Source organism: Carcharodon carcharias, chromosome 10 (assembly GCF_017639515.1).
Source record: "Carcharodon carcharias isolate sCarCar2 chromosome 10, sCarCar2.pri, whole genome shotgun sequence".
NCBI lineage: Eukaryota > Metazoa > Chordata > Chondrichthyes > Lamniformes > Lamnidae > Carcharodon > Carcharodon carcharias.
Window position 1 is genome coordinate 1,254,084 of NC_054476.1, and position 6,389 is coordinate 1,260,472.

The following is a 6,389-nucleotide window of genomic DNA, read 5'->3' on the forward strand; positions in this document are numbered from 1 at the left end:
TACTCGAATAGAGGCCCAAACAATCCCCATCCACCACTACACTCCTCCGTCTGGTTGAACTTGTTCTCACACTGAACAATTTCTCCTTCAACTCCTCTCACTTCCTCCAAATAAAAGGTGTGGCTATGGGTACCCGCATGGGCCCCAGCTATGCCTGTCTCTTTATGGGGTATGTGGGACATTCCTTGTTCCAGTTCTAATCCGGCCCCCTTCCATAACTCTTTCTCCGGTACATCGATGATTACTTCGGTACTGCTTCATGTTCTCGTCGGGAGTTGGAAAAATTTATTAATTTTCCTTCCAATCTCCACCCCTCCATCATTTTCACATGGTCCATCTCTGACACTTCCATTCCCTTCCTTGACCTCTCTGTCTCAATCTCTGGTGATAGACTGTCCACCAATATCCATTACAAGCCTTCCGACTCCCACAGCTACCTCGACTACAGCTCCTCAAACCCCGCTTCCTGTAAGGACTCCATTCCATTCTCTCAGTTCCTTCGCCTCCGTCGCATCTGTTTTGATGATGCTACCTTCAAAAACAGTTCCTCTGACAAGTCCTCCTTCCTTAACCGAGGTTTTCCCCCCACGGTCGTTGACAGGGCCCTCAACCGTGTCCGGCCCATCTCCCGCGCATCCGCCCGCATGCCTTCACCTCCCTCCCAGAAACATGATAGGGTCCCCCCTGTCCTCACTTATCACCCCACCAGCCTCCACATTCAAAGGATCATCCTCCGCCATTTCCGCCAACTCCAGCATGATGCCACCTCCAAACACATCTTCCCTTCACCGCCCCCCGGCGTCATTCCATAGGGATCATTCCCTCCGGGACACCTTGGTCCACTCCTCCATCACCCCCTACTCCTCAACCCCCACCTGTGGCACCTCCCCATGCCCACGCAAAAGATGCAACACCTGTCCCTTCACTTCCTCTCTCCTCACCGTCCAAGGGCCCAAACACTCCTTTCAAGTGAAGCAGCATTTCACTTGCATTTCCCCCAACTTAGTCTACTGCATTAGTTGCTCCCAGTGCGGTCTCCTCTACGCTGGAGAGACCAAACGTAAACTGGGCGACCGCTTTGCAGAACACCTGCGGTCTGTCCGCAAGAATGACCCAAACCTCCCTGTCGCTTGCCATTTTAACACTCCACCCTGCTCTCTTGCCCACATGTCTGTCCTTGGCTTGCTGCATTGTTCCAGTGAAGCCCAACGCAAACTGGAGGAACAGCACCTCATTTTCTGACTAGGCACTTTACAGCCTTCCGGACTGAATATTGAATTCAACAACTTTAGATCTTGAACTCCCTCCTCCATCTCCACCCCCTTTCTGTTTTGTCCCCCTTCCTTTTGTTTTTTACAATAATTTATATAGATTTTTCTTTTCCCACCTATTTCCATTATTTTTAAATCTTTTATGCCCTGCTAACCTTTCCACCCCACCCCCACTAGAGCTGTACCTTGAGTGCCCTGCCATCCATTCTTAATTAGCACATTCGTTTAGATAATATCACCACCTTCAACGCCTGTGTTCATTTGTCTGTGACATCTTTTGATTATCTGCTCCTATCACTGCTTGCTTGTCCCTACAACCACACCACCTACCCCCCACCCCACCCCCTCCCACCCCAGCTTAAACCAGTTTATATTTCACCCCTTTCCTAAGATTCACTCAGTTCTGTTGAAGGGTCATGAGGACTCGAAACGTCAACTCTTTTCTTCTCCGCCGATGCTGCCAAACCTGCTGAGTTTTTCCAGGTAATTCTGTTTTTGTTTTGGATTTCCAGCATCCGCAGTTTTTTTTTAAACCAATCTGTAATCTGTCTGGCATATATCGGTGATGAATCCAGGAAGTTCAATAATAAAATGAATTCTTGAGGAATTGGAACATCCTCATCGCTTACTTGCATGGCCGAATGACTATGTGCATCTGTGTTTTACAATTTGATTTCCGGGTCTATGACTGAAAGTATACTCATACACTGCCAAGTGAGCGGGGCCATAGCCTTGTCTTCGTTGAATAATCCTATAAATGGTTTGTGGTCCGTTCTGATAGAAAAATGACAACCATGCACATGTTGTCGAAACTTCTTAACACCAAAAATGATTGACAGGCCTTTTTCTATTTGAGAGTATCCTATTTCTGCTCTATTGCGTGTTCTCGAAACATACACTATAGGTATTTCTGATCCTCATCCATTCGATGGGAAAGCAGTGCTCCCACTCCATAGGGAGAAGCATTACATGTTACTATCAACTCTTTTTTTGGATCAAAATGTACTGGAAGTGTAGATGATTGTAACAACTGTTTCACTTTTGTGAAAGTTTCTTCTTGTGGTGTTTGCTAAGACTATTGCTGTTTTTTCTTGAGCAAGTAATGCAGCAGTGCCAGTTCTGTTGGCAAATTAGGCAAGAAGCGTCCATAGTAATTGATCATCCCCGAGAATGATTTGAGCTGGGATGTATTCTTTGGTGCTGGTGCCTCTCTAATGGCTTTCACTTTTTCTTCAACCGGATGTAGACTTTGTGAATCTGCCTTGTGACCGAGGTACGTTCCCTCTTTCGCCTGGAATATGCACTTCTCTTTTTTCAACCGCACTCCAACCTGTGAAAAATGTTTCAAAACTTCTTCCAAGTTCATCAAATGTTGCTTTTCAGTGAGTCCAGTCACCAGAACGTCATCCAATTAAACTACAACATGCGGCAGCCCCTGTAGTAAACTTAACATGGTTCTTTGGAATATGGCGCATGCTGAAGATACGCCAAAAGGTAATGGGTGGATTGGTCCAATCCTTTGTGAATTAACGGTTATAAAATTCCAGGAGGACTTCTCTAATTCCAGTTGAATTGTTGATTGCAGTTCCACCTGTCAGTTTAATGTACAAGTCTTCATTTTTTGGTATGGGGTGTCTGCCCAACTTAGCTACTTTATTGAGTGTTACTTTGTAGTCCCCACAAATTCGAATGCTTTGGTCAGTTTTGAAAACAGGTATAACTGGTGCTGCCCATTCTGAAAACTGCATTGGTTATATCACTCCCAGTTTTTCTAATTTGTCCACTTCTGTGTTTACCTTTCCCTCGCATTGCATAAGGTACTGGTCTTGCCTTCATGGATCTGGGTGTTGCCTCTGGATCCACATGAATTTCTTGTTGTTGCCCCTCAACCTTTCCAAGTTCGTCTTTGAAGACTGAGGCATATTTTTGTAGTAGCTCTGATAGCCCATTTTTCTCAAGTTGGAAGATCTCCATCCATTCCAGTTTAATTTCTTTTAGCCAGTTTCATCCGAGGAGACTAGGGCTCTCACCTGCTCCCACCATTAAGGATAATTTCACTGTTTGACCTGCGTAATGTACAATGACTTTACATATACCCTTCATTTGTTGGTCTTCTCCCATGTAAGTTTTCAATTTGGCATCAGTTTCTTCCAAATTGAGTTTACATTCTCCATGATTCAAGTATTTAAAAGTATGCTCACCAATCACTGTAATGGCTGCTGCTGTATCCACCTCCACTCTGATAGGTCTCTCATTCACTCTCACGTTACATAGATAGGTTCTGTTCTTCCTACCTTTAAATTATATAACAAATAATTATCTGAATCAATTATTTTCAAGCTTTTCAACGCTGTAGATCTCATTGGATTTTTGCTTTTGTCTGACAGTCTGCCTGATTCTATATTTATAATTTCTCATGAGGTGTCCAATAACAGTAAAAACATTTGATTTTTTAAAACTGTGATTCATTACAAGGTTGTGTGCTTCCACCTCTGTTAGTATGATGCCATGTTTTTGCTGCTAAGTTATCTCTCTTAATTTGTATGCGAGTGATGGCTGCTTCCTGCTCCTGAGTAAAGCTTTGCACTTTTGGGTTCTTTTTGGCTGAGGCTTCCAGCTCAATGTGGAGGACGGCTCCATTTCACACTCCCTGTGTGGCTCTCGAGTCTCGTGCTGCACCTTCCACTGCCAGAGCGTGTTCCAATGCCTTCTGAAAATCCAGATTTGTTTCAGACAGTAATCTCTTCTGAATCGCATCTTCATTTATACCACACACCAAACGATCTCTAAGCCTATCGTTGATAGATGTACCAAACTTGCAATATTTAGTTAATTGTTTCAGATTTGCTACATAACAAGCAACTGTCTCCTCTGCGGTTCTATTCCTTCAGTTAAATTTGAACCGTTGCATCGTCACTGACGGCTTGGGCTGGTAATGATTCTTTATGAGGTTCACTAAGTCATCAAAACTTTTCAAATCTGGGGCACTGGGTGCCAACAAATTTTGAATTAATCCGTAAGTCTCACTCCCACATGGGGACAGAAGGATTGCCTGCTTCTTCTCCTCCCCAGCAATGTCATTCACCTGGAAGAAGAACGTGAGGCTTCAACATAATGAAACCAGTCGGTCGAGGTTGGATCGAAAGGCTCCACTCTTCCAAATCGCAGCATACTCTGAGGGGATTGCTTCGAGATCAGGAAGGAAATTTTTCTTTCCTTACAACTACTGTGTGAGGTACAGCCCGATTTCGATTCTCTTGATTTCCTTCGTTCTTTCTTGCTTTTTACTTCGTCCTTTCATGTCTTTTCTTGCTTTTTTACTTTTGTGGCCAGTTTGTTGGATCTAATGCCCTGGTTTGTTGATGCTAAAGGAACATGCTTGTTTTGGGGTGACTGAGTTGGTACCAAAACAGAGAAGATCAGTACATCGTTCTTAGAAGAAACACATTCTGTTTATTTAGAAAAGGAACTCAGCAGCTACACTTGAATGCTTACAACTCAAAACTGTCTTTATTCTTTATACTCTAACTCAAGACCACTGACTACAGAGGTAGCCCACGCTGCTCTGCTATTGGATCATGTGATTTTACATTACAATATTTGACTTAAAGGTGTATTACACGTCAGATTACTACACTCACTCTGCCCTCTCTCATTCTCAACATTCCCTCCTACCACCCCATCCTCAGTTCGCTCCCCAGGAGGCAGTCATCTACTCCACAGACCCGCCCCCCCGTTGCCTGAACATTACCCCTCCCTTACTCCTTCCTCCCCCTGGACTCCTTCACCCCTGCAAACTCCTTCCACTCAGAAGACCTGCCCCCCTCCGAATTCCTTTCTCCGCCCGAAGTCCTTCGCCCCTCTGAACTCCTTCCTCTCTCCAAACTCCTTCCCTTACACCTTCCTCCCCCCTTACACCTACCTCCCCAGTTGCTGAATTCTCCTCTGTTACACCCTCCTACCCCTTACTCCCTCCCCCACAACCTCACACCCCCGACACCATCAGTCCCCCCACCTCACCCCACTGACACCATCATTTGTCCCCCTCCCAGCCTCACCGCCCTCCCCACTACATCCCCAGTCAAAAATTGGACCTTCCTCTTCCACCCCCTGGTACACCTTCCTATCCCACTCACAGCTGGATCTTCCTCTCCACCCCCTTGACAATCATCTGTAGCAAATCAAGAGGCTGATGTCCCAAAGCAGACCCTCAATGGTGACCTTCCACCTTCCGTGAGCTGCTTCACGATGGAGCCGTGTCCATATAAATCCACTCAGCGTGTGATGCACGTGTTTGTTCCAGACTGCTGAATAAAAAATGTTTCTTCACGTTGCCTCTAGTTCCTTTGTCAATTTCCTTAAAATTTGCGTCCTCTGGTTACTGACACTGTGCTCCTGGGAACGACTTCTCCTTATTTACCCTGTCAAAACTGTGACCATGAAACAATCGCTGAAAGTCGTAAAAACCCATCTGGGTCACTAATGGAAATCTGCCATCCTTACCCGATCTGGCCTACATGTAACTCCAAACCCAAAGCAATCTGGTTGACTATTAACTGCCCTCTAGCAAGCCACGCAGCTCAAGGGAGCCCTGCAATAATTTTCAAATCCTGTCTGGCCACAGGAGAGGTGCCAGAGGACTGGAGGACAGCTAATGTAGTCCCATTATTAAAAAAGGAAGAAAGGGACAGACCAGGAAATTACAGGTGAGTCAGCCCAACCTCAGTGGTAGGGAAGTTACTAGAAAGGATTCTGAGGGACAGAATGTATCTGCACTTGGAGAGACATGGATTAATCAGGGATAGTCAGCATGGGTGTCATGAAGCTATTAATGTATATAAAACAGAAGTTTGGTCTACGGGTGTGTCTTAATTGGATTAAGGCCAGCTAGTCTGGGTACTTGGATGTACGAGTTTGAGATGTAAATAAACAGGTAGAGTGTATTTGCATTTTTTGAATAGAGCATTCAAGAAGTGGGGTGAAAATTGGCGCCTTTCTAACAGCTACCAAGCAATATGCTTAAATTACTAATAAAATTGGTTTTATGAAAGAGGTTTCATTGTTAAAAGGTGAAGTTCAAAGAGGTTGTTGATACATTGAGAATTAACATTCAATGGG